Source organism: Ceratotherium simum, chromosome 10, assembly GCF_057802395.1.
Source record: "Ceratotherium simum simum isolate JZ-2026a chromosome 10, ASM5780239v1, whole genome shotgun sequence".
Lineage (NCBI taxonomy): Eukaryota > Metazoa > Chordata > Mammalia > Perissodactyla > Rhinocerotidae > Ceratotherium > Ceratotherium simum.
Genome location: NC_141909.1, coordinates 66,708,502 through 66,721,875, shown reverse-complemented (window position 1 = coordinate 66,721,875; position 13,374 = coordinate 66,708,502). Strand labels below are relative to the sequence as shown.

General features: G+C 37.4%; 1 protein-coding gene across 2 annotated transcripts in view; it reads right to left on the bottom strand.

The window, feature by feature from the left end:
• TRPC4 (transient receptor potential cation channel subfamily C member 4) overlaps positions 1-12,720 on the bottom strand; it is a 223,799-nt gene extending 211,079 nt beyond the window's left edge. The window contains exon 1 of one of the 2 annotated variants that reach the window (XM_087436166.1): positions 12,273-12,720. The gene's annotated coding sequence lies outside the window, so the exon portion shown is untranslated. Of the gene's footprint in view, positions 1-11,039; positions 11,768-12,272 lie in introns of those variants that run through there. The other variant, XM_014791307.2, reaches the window with a different exon arrangement.
• Positions 12,721-13,374: the final 654 nt, after the last annotated feature.

The following is a 13,374-nucleotide window of genomic DNA, read 5'->3' as shown; positions in this document are numbered from 1 at the left end:
GTTTCTGTGTGGTTAAACACTTGTTTTCCAAATGTTTGCTCCTTTTCACCTACCTGTGAATTGCCTTCTCTCCCTTTTTTTTTTTTTTTTTTTTTTTTAAAGATTTTATTTATTTTTATTTTTCCCCCCAAAGCCCCAGTGGATAGTTGTGTGTTGTAGCTACACATCCTTCTAGTTGCTGTATGTGGGACTCGGCCTCAGGATGAACGGAGAAGTGGTGCCTCGATGCGCACCCGGGATCCGAACCCGGGCCACCAGCATCGCAGCGCGCGCACTTAACCACCAAGCCACAGGGCCGGCCCAACTTCTCTCCCTTTGAAGTCCCTGACTCTCCCCCTCCCTAACATCTTCTTTTGTCATTAGCTGAGGATGTTATTTAAGGTGAGGGCTTTGGCCATTTTGGTGAGTTACTTGGTTTTCCTGGGTTTCTCTCATGTATACATGTTATTACATTTTTGTTTGTTTTTCTCCTGTTAATCTGTCTCATATCAATTTAATTCTTAGACCAGCCAGAAGAACCTAGAAGGGTAGAGGGAAATTTATTCTCCTCTATAGTACTTACACAAACCTAGATGGTATAGCCTACTACACACCTAGGCTTTATGCTACTAATCTTATGGGACCACTGTTGTATATGCAGTCCCTAGTTGACCAATATGTTGCCATGTGGTACATGATTGTACCAAAAGAAAATAATTTTCAATCTAGAATACACTAACCAATTAAAATAGCTTTAAAAGTGAGGTGAAAATGAAAACATTTTCAATCAAACAAAAACTGAGAAAATTCATTGCCATACTACTAACACTAAACATACTAAAGAGAACTCTTGATTGCCCACAGAGGCATGGTACTAGAAGGGATAGAGGGCATCTAAAAGCAGCAGGTGTGGTGTCTGCAATTATAAAAATAAAAAAGAAAACTGAAATAGAAAATAAAACAGGTTTATAATTGTTCTTGAGAAAAATAAGAAACTAAATCTGTCTAACACAGCCCACTCCCCGTCAAATTCGTGTGTCACTGTGTACAAAATTTTATTTTTCTTAAAGATAAATATATTACCCCTCAAATTTATTTCAACCTACTCTAGAGTAAGAAATAAAGACAACAATAGCTCATCAAAAGTTAAATAAAGGGGCCGGCCCGGTGGCGCAAGCGGTTGGGTGCGCGCGCTCCGCTGCGGCGGCCCAGGGTTCGCTGGTTCGGATCCCGGGCGCGCACCGACGCACTGCTTGGCGGGCCATGCTGTGGCGGCGTCCCATATAAAGTGGAGGAAGATGGGCACAGATGTTAGCCCAGGGCCGTCTTCCTCAGCAAAAAAAGAGGAGGATTGGCGGATTTTAGCACAGGGCTGATCTCCTCACAAAAAAAAAAAAAAAAAAAGTTAAATAAATATTTTGTATTGGCTGGTCTTAGGTTTATATTTCAAATAATTTGCAATTTCAAAGTACTGCTAAGACTTTTAGGAAAATAAATTGAAAGTATTTATTGCATGAATTAAAATTAAAATGTTAAAGTCCTTTTAAAATAAACAATTAGCTATGATTAATAAATCAGTAATGTATCTTAAGTACTTTGCTATTTCAGATAAGACATTTGAAAATATTCATTTAGTGGATATTTTTAGTATTTATCCTTATGATCATAGTGAGCATTCATTTTAGTGTAAAACACAAAAATGGCCAGAAATCCCAGCACCTTGTACACCATTGGAGAATGTAACAATATGAAATTTCCTTCCTTAAAATCCTTTGCATAAGCCGTTCTTGATACGAAATTTTCTTAAATATATTAGGAAGAAACTTCTATCTCTAACCTAAAGAAAAGAAACTAGCAATGGTATTTCATCAGAAGTCATAATTCAATAAAAGTTGCAATTAAATTTCACCATGAACAAAGGATTTTACCACAATTTTATAAATGTTCAGAAAAATAAATATTCATCATACTTGCCATCTACATATGAAAGTACTCTGGTCTGGTTGACGCAGCAGGGAATGTGGATTTATATATGGCAATTCCCCTGTCATGAGCCTCCAGTCCATGAGGCAGGAGCCTTAAACCCAGGACCAACCAGACAATTAAAGATGCCCATCTGTAGGTAGAAGACTGATGGAGTGCAAGCAGTAGATATTATTGAATGTTGCACTGGAAATGAACCAAAGTTTATATGAAACCCTTTGAGCAGTCACTGTCTTGGGTGTACTTGTATATAATTGGTGTACTTGTAAAATAATTGGTCTACTTGTAAAATAATCAAAATAAATAAAAATCTTATTCTGACTCTTAAGACTAATAGCATTATAAGAATGTAGCTCAGCTTTCAAATAACTTTCTTTAAATAAACTGAAATGAATCAAAGTTATATGTTTCAAATATATCTAGGTTATTCAACAATGGATCATTTTAAATACCCAATTTGTTTACTTCTTCTTAATCAGGTTGTCTCTTGCCTCCATTTTTACTTTGTAGATATCTACAATTTTAAAAAATCAGGCTAAATATTACAATATAAAACAGATCTTCTGCATTTTGTGTTGCCAAAAATTATTAACATTAACTATTAATCTAAAAAGGGGCAATTTTCAATATTTAATTGTACCCAATATTTCAATTACAGCAATGTAATGACTAGTAAGAAAGTATTAAAGTATATTACAAAGTTCTGGTTTTAGTGGGTCACTGCTAAGGATAAGACAATAGAAAGCAGTCTTTGTTCTTCAAGTTAAAGTTGTTGATATTTTATATGTTGGAAAAAGTTCTTTATCATAAGTACTATTATAATGAAATGTTTTCTCATTAAAGCTTCTTTTATTCATGAAAGGGCAAAATCATTTGCTGGTTCACTTTGTTCCAAGAACGTGCTGGAGTGCTGAATGAAAATATGCAGTTCAGCTCTCTAAGTAGCTTGCACATTACGAATCAAAATGTTAAGCTGTGAGGTTAAAATGAGCTAGATAAGCAAATAAGTCTTTTCCCTCTGCCAACATTTTTTTATACAGCACATACAGAGGGACATATCTTTTCTTTTTTAGATACAAAGCTATTTAATATCCTACAGAGCAATAATAACCCTAAAATTTGAGTGTTCTTTAAAAATATTTCTTTCTCCTTAATTGTAGAGGCTCTCAGAGGCTTAGAGATAGGCACTCTGATTATTTCACATGATAATTCTCAGAAACCAAAAATTGTGGCAAAAAGTGGGTAGTCTTAGGAATGCAGGGTCCAAAAATGATTTTAAAAAGATGAATGTAGCTAATTGAGTTCCTTTTTTGTTCCCAATATTTAAGACAATGAAAAAGATGGCCTATTTCTAGGTCTTCAATACATTCTCAGCTGTAGATAGACAAGCTCCCTAGAAAACACTAACCGTGGATACTGAGAACTCCTAGATGACTCTAGAATGAATCCACCCTCCCAAGAATATCTTGAGCCGAGGTCTTTTATGTCCCAAGGCGAAGAGGTGGGAGTAAGGATCCAAATCACTACATCCCTAGTTCTAAACCTGGCTTCTTCTCTTAGGTTTGGAGAACCTAATGTATCACCACAAATCCATCAAGACTTTGGAAAAAACTTATCTCCTAGTGTATATTGCCTTCGAATGATAATTTAGTAATATCTATATATAAAAGGAAAGCACCATCTTTAATAGTGTCAATAATGTTTTTTAAATTTAACATAGATTCATAGTTGGAAAACCTAAATCCTACTTATAGGAAACAGTAAAATGAGGCAAGGAGGATGCATTAGGATTTCTTCCAGCATGACCCAATGTTATTTTTTTTTAATTCCAAGTATAGATTATATTTATTTTAATACAATTTGTGTTATTTCCTTAATGAGTTCTCTATTTCCACGAGAAAAGGTCAGGAGACAATAAACAGTAAAACGTCTGTAAGATAATATGGGATACTGGAACATGATAAGAAGAGGTTTATGAGAATCCTTTGTTGGAAATCTTCAAGAAAAAGGAAAATATGTCCCTTTCTGTATTCTTAGCATCTGGAAGAGTGATTGTGATGCATTAAATAAGCCCTTAACAAAGGATCCTATATGTGTGTATATATATATATAATATTGTATATGTGTATACTATAAAAAATCATTTAGTAATATTTGAGTCTTGCTTAAAAAGACTTTTGAATTAGATGACCTTCCAAGTCATTCATTACATACCTAACCATTCTACAGGGATGCAAATAACTTATGTTGTCTTTTATGGGCTACTCTGCACTCTTGGCTAACAATTTGTATCTCACTTTCTCTGATAATTACTCTGTAGCCATTACCTTAACAGCTTATCACCCAAGCGCAGTCTCCCATTCTTTCATTCTCTACTGCTTACACAGCAATCTGTGTATATACATATAGGAGTCTAGATGAAATTAAACAAGGAAACTGGGCTTTTCAAACTACAACTACAACAGAAGACAATTTATTTAAAGTGTAGCCTTCAATGTGATGTTCAGGGTATGCAGCTTCACTCCACTTAGCATGAAAAAGATTACATAAAATGATATTCATGCAGTCACAAAAAGTGGGGATGATTATATGTAAAGCGTGACAGATTCTCCATTCTTCACTCAGTGTACACTATGCATCATGCCTGTCCTCTCATCCCTCCACTGTGTTTTGGGGGATTCATATCAGTGTGTGCCCAGTTACTTGAAAGAACAGCATATTAAAATAAAGAGGTTGAGCATAGCAGCTGACAACAGACCAATCATCCATGCATTCATTTATTTCATTCATCCATTCAAAAAGCATATATTGAACGCTACACTAATTCTGTGAAAATGAAAATTACAGTGCAATGTGCTATGAACTATGATCCTGGTAGGCACAATGTACCAGCTTACACAGTTGTGTTGTTTTTCCACTATCATTTAGAGGTAAAATACATAAAAATATAGCAGAGTATCTGAACGCTTTTCCTAAACCTTGATTTGTAACAATTGTACTCTCAGTGAAGTACAATGAAAAGACTAAAAAAAGAAAAAATAAAGCTCATGTCACCTACAACTGGACATCATGTACTATCAAGTTTTTACCATGAATTTTCAACTTAATTTGCCAAATATAATCACTCCAAAGAAGTCTCTGACTTTCTTTAGTTCAGTAGGGATTCCTGAGAAATACTTGTATCTGTCCTCTTTCAACTCTAACCACACTTCTCATAGTGTAATGGAACAAAAAGTCTCCCTTAAGAATTTAAGCACAATACCATTTAAACTAAAACACATTAATAATCGGTTATATAAACCCTGTGAAAATGAGCATTATGGAGTAACTAGTTGAGTGGAAGTTACAACTATTGAGTAACTGTGGGTTAATTATTTTTATAACGTAGGAAATAATATAGTACTCAATATATCACATAAGTGCAATGTTATTATAGCTGGTTTCATTATATGAATAAATATGCTCAAAATTCAGCCGACTATGGTATTATAAAACTGCAAAATTAATTATGCACAATTACAAAAGCATAATATCTCTGACAATGTAATTCAGTTAAAAACTCACACATTTTTTGAGCATCCCCTGGGTTTCTTAAAGGAGCTACTGTCTACTCAGGAGACAGACCTCTACCCACCTGCGAGGCAGAATATAACAAGGGTTTTGCTTGTATTTATACTTGCGACACCTGGAGACAGGAAGGAAACTTTCAAGGAGACGGTAATATTGAGCTAGGCTTTAGTGCTTGGAGAACATTTTGACAGGAAGCAATAAGGTAAAAGTTATTCTATACAGAGGGAGTTTTGCCAGGAAATGCAAAGACGAAGAGTTTACTCATTTGTCATTTATCTATTTATCCAATTATTCATTTACTAATATTCAACCAATATCCACTGAATGGATACCACTTCAGTACTAATTTTTGTAATGGTATTACATATATTCAAAGAAACTATTTCTTTAGCTTCAATGTCAATAGGTCTTTGGACATAATCACATTGGTTTTAACTGCAGATCTGTTTTAAAAAAAACCATGGCAAATGTCTTAAAATGTGCTACCAGCTGATACATGTCTTCTGGGATGTATGAATGAGAGCTCCCCTTGTTAAATATCAAGGGACATTAAAAATAATCAGGCAATTAAAATTTTAGATAAAATTAAGACAAAAACACTTGTTTAGAAATTTTATGTAACATTGATAAGATGCAATATAAACCTAATATGTCTTAACATGACTGCTTTTTCTATAATCAAAGACATATTATTAACAGTCTACAGATGTTCTAAAGTTTTGAACAAGAATTTTTTATTTAGAAATTATAGTCTCATGACTACTTAAAGAAAAATTTATAACTTTGAATTTGATCTGTGAAAATAAACCTTTGTTTCCCTTTCCACATATATTACATTTATATTCAAGAGTAAGAAAGGAAATAATTTGAGAACAACCTGCTTGAGGTGAGGAGCTTATCTCCTGCTCTGCTTCACAACTGATGGAGCTTTAGTCAACAGAGCACTGTTTCAAATTTTAGCCTCGTAACTGGGTTATGCCCCAATGTTACATCATTTGAAAAATTAAAGAAATAAACAGCTGTAAGAATCCAATGAATTTATGAATCCTGTTAAAAGATTACTAATTTTATTTTAGAAACCATAAGAATTAAGTAAAAACAGTGTAGGCTTTAGAATCAAGTAGACATGGGTTCTAATCTTGACTCACCACAAAGCAGCTTTGTGATTTTTTAGAAATTTAATCGTTTCAGATTCTTTAAAAGGTGGTAATGATACTTCAGTTTTATAGTAGATGTGAAGATAAACACAAGCAGCTTTTTTTTAATTTTTTTATTTTTGTATAAGTCCCTAGCATAGTTCTGGCATACATTAAGTACCCATAAATATTGGCCCCCTCCCTTTTTCCTCTTTCCTTTTTTTCATAATAGTTTGGTTTTCTGCCTTAAGTAAATTTTAACTCTTGATGGTATTTGTTCAAGGAAATTATTTATGGTGACTTTTTCAACAGATTTAAAAAATATAACAGTAGGGTCAGCCTGGTGGCGTAGTGGTTAAGTTTGTGCACTCTGCTTCAGCGGCCCGAGGTTCACAGGTTCCCATCCCAGGAGTGGACCTACACACCACTCATCAAGCCATGCTATGGCAGCATCCCACATACAAAAAATAGAGGAAGATTCGCACAGATGTCAGCTCAGGGACAATCTTCCTCAAACAAAAAGAGGAAGATTCGCAATGGATGTTAGCTCCGGGTCAATCTTCCTCACCAAAAAAAAAAAAAAAAAAATATATATATATATATATATATATAATATATACATATACATATATAAAACAGCAAGCTACAAGCAGACTATAATGAATACATATCTGATTCTTTTCATTGCACTTGCCATTTCTCAAAAAGAATGCAGTGTGCTAGATAAAGCTATCAAGGCATATTTTTAAATTAATGTTTTAATTAACATTTCTAATTTTATGTGTAAAACTGTGCCCGTGTGTCATCTGTTGCCTCTCAAGAAGCCAGTGCTCTATGACACTGCTGTATTTCAAAGGAAACATTTTTAAAAGGGAGACAAAACATACACTAATATTAATGGGATATCATCTACAGTTTAGTTACAAGAGCAGATCAAGTACCGAAACTATTCTCTCTCTTTCATATCCTATTTAAGTGAAACAGAAGTTTCAGAAGGATCATTGAGATTTTTTTAAAATTTAAATAGATCACTTCATTTACTGAATAGTTCATGGAACAACATAGTTTTAAATTGATGTATTTTCAATGCGTGTCTCTTTAATTTTCAGTTTCACAAATCAATGGCTTCTTTTCCTAAATGTATTTCTTATCATAGAGTTATTTTGGTAGTATAATGTTCTCAGAGATTAGTTCTATTTTTGTCCTGATTAAAAAGATATAGCATGATATTATATCCCTAATCAAAATATTCTCAAATCTCTTAAAATATTGAGGTCCCAGTGCATCTGAGAGGATTAGAACTAGAAAACAGGAGAGGAAAGATAGTTCTAAAGCAATTTTTCATCACAACAACAATAGAAGCAAATGTCCAATTGAAGTTGGGTTGAATTAACCAGTTTTAATGTTTATTTGGTGGAGGAGGAGGGTGATGGGGCGTAAATTAGATGAAAATCCAAGATTTTTATTTTCAGCTGTCTCCTCAAGCTCATTTTTAATGAGAACCAAAATGCTTATGGTGGGTTTTCCATAGACATTACACAGATGAGTAACACTGGTTTCAATTTAGCCCAGGCAACACAATGTGGAAAGGCAAGATGCACGTTAGAATGTGATCTCATAAAATGTTTAGCGATGATGATTTTGGAAAAAGAAAATTTAATAGTTTATGATTCTCTTCACCTACCTTGTGTTCAAAAATAAAACAATCACAATTAAATAGGAAAAGATTCAGTCCATAGTTTTACTGTCCTAGCTACTGTTTAGTACTTCTAGTATATCTATCTTTATTTACAAAATCCTTTATCTCTTTGAGCACTGATATTCACAATATTCACTATTGAACAAATGTGTGCATATCTTTATTTTTATTCCAATATATGAATTAATTAGAAAAGGTAGATTTCTCAGTTTTCAGCTGCTAAATGTGATATTGATAATCTGAATTGCCATAAATTATCCTGGCAATTAAACAAGCAGGTACAAACATATGAAAGTATTTTCAACAATATATTTGTGAAAGTAAGTTTCAATTCAGTAGGGTTAATTAGCGCATCCTAAAGGCTGTTATAATACTTTGATAGAAATTTAATCATGTTTATAACAGGATTTAAGTTTAAAAGTTTAAAATGTGTGTACTGAATGAGATATTCAAATTTCCCCTAATCAGAATGAACAAAAGCAATGTTTCTGGTGTTTCCTATTTATGTAAAGTATGAATTAATTGAGGTTATCTTATATAGAAAGGTTATTTGGTCTCTTACTATGCTATTTTAATAACCAAAGTGGCCATAAAATTCATATAGAACTTTAATTTTCTCATGGTTTTCTCTATGCATTTTGACCTTGACCTTCCAGGAATACCGGCAACAGAAAAATAAACAACATGAAAGTTAAAAAATTTTAAAGCTTATAAGTAGTAATGGAAATCTAGTCCACCTCATATCTTTGAGAATGACTATTAAGCAAGTAAATCAAAACTTATCTAATTTTTCAAGATCAGAGATTTTCAGAAACATTGTTAATATTTCACATGTTTTCCTCAAGAGACATGTTTCTTGTATCTGTTGAGCTTGATACTTTATGCTTTGATGACTGCCCAGGTTCCTTTAAGTTCTTACTTAAGAGGAAGAAGAACTTTTCTAAATTTGCAATTACAAGTCTTCTCACTATGCCTTATTTTAACTGTCTGTCTATCTGCCTATCTATTCACTTAATGAATATTAGGCACCTCTTTGGTATCCATCTCATCAACCTGTTATTAGGTATTCCCCTTTGTGCGTAACTTTCTTGGTGTAAATCCATCATTTTTTCACTCCACACAGCAAGCTTAGCCCAGTAGCTGAGCTCTGATCAGAGCTCTATTGAAAGGCTCTCCAGCTCTGTGATCTCTTATTCATAAACAATGTAAGTGCTTTCTTTCCTTCTATCTCTACTAAGCTTTATTAATCCAAGACATTTGCATAAAATACTTTGATAAAGCCCATTTACCTTCTACTGATGCTGATTTGCATTAACTGCATTAATCTATGAATATAGTTTTTAAAGTGCTTCTTTAACAGTCTTACTGAATTTTGATTCTAATATCCAAAGTACTAGATATCCCTATATCTTATTGATTTTTTGCCTTAAACACTTAAAGGGGAGACGTTTCCTGGTCTAATGTCCAGGTGAATAGAAGTAGGTAACACAAATATAAGTTTAAATAGCAAACCATAACACAGAGATGACGATTTCAAGGTTTTAACATATCCACCCACTCTTACTCTAACTGTTTAATTCAGAGTTTTACTTAAAAAAACAAACAAATTCTACTTAACCTTTTTTCTTAAAGAATTTGTAATATGTTTTGTGTTGTGATTACCATGACAGGAAAGCCAGAAATTATACAGGAACTGAAAGATTTTTTTTTTTTACAGTTTTACAAATCGGTTCTAAATTTCTTTTTAATAAGACAAGTAAACCTTGCTTCCACCCCTCTTTCCACTCTTCTGGCTTGGGGCTTACTCAGTAAGCAACCTGCTGCATTTTATAGCTGCGGATTTCAACTGGGAAGGGCCCCCATGTAAACAAGGTCACACCATAGTGATACAACATAGTGAACACAGACAAGGTGAGAGCTCCCTTTTCTCAGTCTCTGCAAACGCTCCATCCCCTTCCAGTATTCTCTGGTAGCTAGTCACAAAAGGCAGCTGAGTTCACAGCTGGAATAACAAGTTGTGCTGTGAATGTCAGTGATTTACCCAAGTAGCAAACAGGGTCATTGGCTTAATTGGAATTTCAGTTGCCAAGCTAACTAGGAATGAATCCCTAGCCTGAGTCCAGCAACACGGATAAAACTGTTTCTGTTTCTTGATAGAGAATGAAAATGACGCAGAGTGTAATTGATCGACAAGATATTGATTATCCTTTCTTCATTTTCCCGGTTTAAGTACCAGAGAGTCTAGGGCTCATTTATATACTCCCAGGGGCCACCAAGATCTCCATTTTCCCCAAACGCATAAAAGGCTAAAAACAGCCTTCCTCCCCAGCACCATGGCGTGGCTGCAGCTGCTTTGTTTACCATATAAGTCACACCGGGGGTTCACTCCTCGCCCTCTCCCCTGCTTTAAAGCCGGGCGCGGTGAGAGGCTGAGAAGCATCCTCAAACTCTCGCTCAGCCGGGTCAACCACAGAAAGCTTCACAAATCCGGTCCCGAGCCTTAAAGAGAAACCATGCAGCTGGAGCATTTTGAACTCGTAATCCCCCAGGGACGTCCGCCTCCCAAGAGGGAGCGGGCTTCCCAGGCAGCTTGAGAAACTTAACCGAGATCCCAGAAAGGAGGCGAAGTGCAGCTCCGGTCAAGCGGAGCTCTGAGGCGACACCCTCTTTACCTGCAAAGTTGCAATCTTCTGGCTCAAGACGTATTGATCCACGGACGGGCGCGCGGGTGCTACGCCCTGTGAGAGCACGCCCGGCAAATGCCAATGGGATTTCCTCAGTCGCTGCCGAGTTTTGGAGCATTCCAAGGAAAACGCACGAAGCTGGAGCCCACGCAACTGGCACCGAACTGGGCGGAGTGAGGATGCTCTGAGAGCGATGCCATGGAGGCGGGGGAGGGGAGGCCCTGGAGGGGGAGGCGAGCGCCAGGGGAGGAGAACCTCGCCCACTCCCGCCCCCACTGATCCCTCAGGGTAAAGTTAACGTTCTCACGGCTGACAGCGGATAAGTCCAAAGGAAGGGATCCCGCCTTCCGTCCCGGGCGGCTGCCAGACTCGGGGTCCGCTCAGTCCCTGCTCAGAAGGGACAGCCTGTGAAGACGCGCGTCCCACGCACCGCTCTGCGTGGCGGTGGAGGGGACCCGCAGGTCTCCGACTCGGCTGCCTGGGAACAGCCTCCGCTTCCCTGGGCCAACTGCTTGAGGTCAGCCAGTTGGGCAGGCGAGCTCACCACAAGCCAGCCCTCCTCCAACCAAGTCGGTGGCCAGAACCCACCCTGTGGTCCTGGATGTAAGCCAGACACACCTCCAGGCTTCTTTCGGCCGGGCTCTGCAGGATGCCCGACTTCAGTTCGTGTCAGGACCTGGCTTCTGAACGCCCTGCTCCCACCCTAGTAAACCAGCATCCAGGCGGCAGGTCGCCCGACTTGAAAAAAGTAACCCCCACCCCCACCCCCTAACTCTCTAAGCTTCTCCCACTCCGGCTCCCCTGGGCTCCGGGCACCCCCTCTCCCGTCCTCAAGGTGTCAGACTTCCCCTGCAAGAGCAGGAGTATGGCTCTTGCCACTAGTGTCAACAATCGAGACAGTCGCAATGAATTAATGATGAGGCACAGCGTTCCACTCACCCCCACTAACTCGGTCTTTCCAACAGGCATAGGAAATCAGTAAGTTTCCAAATATTAAATAAAACCCAAAAGGCGCACCAGCCTAGGAGCGCGAGATTAGGTGGTTTCAGGTGGGGTGTGTGTGAGTGCGTGTGGGTGTGTGGGTGTGATGCTCGCATCAGTGTACTCAGATTTCAAGATAAAAGTTATCTCTTGGGCACTCTCTTTGGTGTTCACACAAGAAAATAAGATTAAAGTGCGGAGAGGAAAAGATACACATTGGCAAAGTTGGCGGTAACTTACTTGCTGTAACTGCGATGCGGTGATTCCAGCTTGTCATTCACGCAGGCTTGGTTGGTCGCGACCCCACGACTTGAGAGTCCATTTGTAAAATAGAGAGTGTCCATGCGGCATCTTAGCTAGCGATTACCCAGCTTGAGACTAGTATTGGGTACTTGAGACTTCTACTTGATTTTTTTCATTTTCTGAAAGCCCTGGGGTGAGCCGCTGGCTGCCGATTGCATCTCAGCGGATGCCTGCTCCAGCTTCGCACTTGTGCAACAGATGAGTGGCAACCCTTTCTCTCTGTCCCAGCCGCGCGGTTTCCACCTTCTGGGAATCAGTGCTGTGTCGACGCGAGGAGGACCAGCTTCTTCCCAAAGAGTATTCCCCAAGGGAGTCGAGGGTAGGCGGCAAGCCTGCAGCCACACGCAGCCCTCAAAACGCAGAATTAAAGAATTTCCTTCTCGGTTATTTTTTTTTTTTTTCCCTCCTTAGTTCACATGAGTTGAGGCTTTTTTTGGAGTATTTACATGAGTAAAGAGAATATCGCCAGAAATCACCCACTGCGGTGACGTGCATGCTGCCTTTTTTTCCCATTTAAATCACTTTTCTTATTTCTAAATTTCTCTCTCTCTAGCTTACTGCTCTTCTCATGGGTTTGACCCAAACCCAGCCTTGACCTCTGTTCCGAATTTCTAGGAGCACTACCTCTAGATCACTGCCTCCAAAATGCTGAGGTACACTGAGGCAAACCTGGTTGCTACAACATCTCTCCAGAAAACAAATGCGAAAACAACAGCATAAGGATTCCTTTCTTTCCCTAAATCAGTTTTTACTTTTTATCACAAAAGTACATTAACATCTTTAAACGGTTTAAAAATTTGTTTTAATGTTAAACCACAGCTTTTACAAAATGTGCAAGAACACATTTATCTGTAGATATGGTAATGATCTTTATAATAAATACAAGTCAACTTGCTATCTAACAGAGGAGGGGGGACGATATACATGAAAATCTATTTTATGCAATGCAACAGTAAGTATTTTTGTATTTTTTCATGAAATAATTTATATTCCCATTAATCATCAGTAATTAAAATGTTTTAATGCCTAAGAAACAAGA